Raw genomic sequence first — 1,313 nt, forward strand, 5'->3', positions numbered from 1 at the left:
CAACCGGGCTCCTCCAACAGAGCCACCACTGAATCACATGTATCAGCCTAGGGTTGATCAATTTCAAGGAGGCAGATGGGGACCAGCTGTGCAGGCTACCACGTTCGAACTGAAGCCGGGATTGATAAACATGGTGCAAGCTGAACATTTTAGTGGAATGGCTGATGAAAATCCGCATGTCCACATCACTCAGTTTCTAGATATCTGCGACACTATTAAGCAGAATGGAGTGCCACCAGATGCCATCAGAATGAAGATGTTTGGATTCTCTCTTAGAGATAGAGCAAAGGAATGGTTCAAGTGTTTGGACAGAGGTGCTATTACTGGATGGGAGGATTTGTGTAGAGCTTTCTTGGCAAAATACTTTCCTGCCTCTAAAGCTCAGAAAATCATTGCAGAGATTTCTCATTTTTCCCAGCTAGGAGATGAGACCATTCATGATGCCTGGGAAAGATTTCGTGAGCTGCTCAGGAAATGCCCACAACATGGTTTCACAGAGGATCAGCAAATCATTCACTTTTATAATGGTTTGACTGGTCTAACAAAGAGTATGGTGGATGCTACTGCAGGTGGATGTCTTCTCCATAGAAATACAAAGGAGGCGTATCGTGTGATAGAAGAGATGGCCTCCAACAGTTACCAATGGCCGAATGACAGAAATTCCACGAGAAGAATTGCAGCTGTGAATGAGGAGAGAGATGATTTTAAGGAGAAATATGAAGCTCTTCAAAAGCAGTATGAGTTGGAGAGAAAGACACTGCTAGCTAAAATTCCTCAGCAGCCGAGTTTACCTGATGTGTCACAGTTGGAAGATGCTAATTACATCCAGCGGCAGTACCAATTCAATAGACCAAACTATCAAGGACATCAGGGCGGAAATCCACCGTATCATCCAAATAATAGGAATCATCCAAATTTTTCCTATTCAAACCCCAACAATGCTTTGCAGCCTCCACCTGGATTTTCTGTTTCTAGTGGGGGAGTCATCAATGAGCCAAAGAAAGATTCAATAGAGGAAATGATGAAGCAAGTTTTGGTGAAGGTCACCGGGATGGAGACAAACTCGGCAAACTTGGGAACCAAAATGTTCAACATGGAGCAAAACTTTTCAGCACTGTCCAAACAAGTGCAAATGTTAGAGAATCAAGTTGGTCAGATTGCCAACCAAGCAGCTGCACAGCACACACCAGGAAAGTTCCCTAGCAACACTGAGATCAATCCTAAAAATCAGTGTAATGCAATTCATCTAAGGAGCGGGACTCAATATCAGAATCATCCAGAGCTGCAGGATGGCAAGGGAAAAGGTGTAGAGA

At 43.9% G+C, this 1,313-nt stretch overlaps 1 non-coding gene across 1 annotated transcript; it reads right to left on the reverse strand.

The window, feature by feature from the left end:
• Positions 1-385: 385 nt before the first annotated feature.
• Positions 386-492, reverse strand: LOC131019251 (small nucleolar RNA R71). The gene has a single exon (XR_009100171.1). It is a non-coding gene; the product is annotated as a small nucleolar RNA R71 (small nucleolar RNA).
• Between the last annotated feature and the right edge of the window lie 821 nt (positions 493-1,313).

The sequence above is a fragment of the Salvia miltiorrhiza genome, chromosome 3 (genome assembly GCF_028751815.1).
Source record: "Salvia miltiorrhiza cultivar Shanhuang (shh) chromosome 3, IMPLAD_Smil_shh, whole genome shotgun sequence".
Taxonomy (NCBI): domain Eukaryota; kingdom Viridiplantae; phylum Streptophyta; class Magnoliopsida; order Lamiales; family Lamiaceae; genus Salvia; species Salvia miltiorrhiza.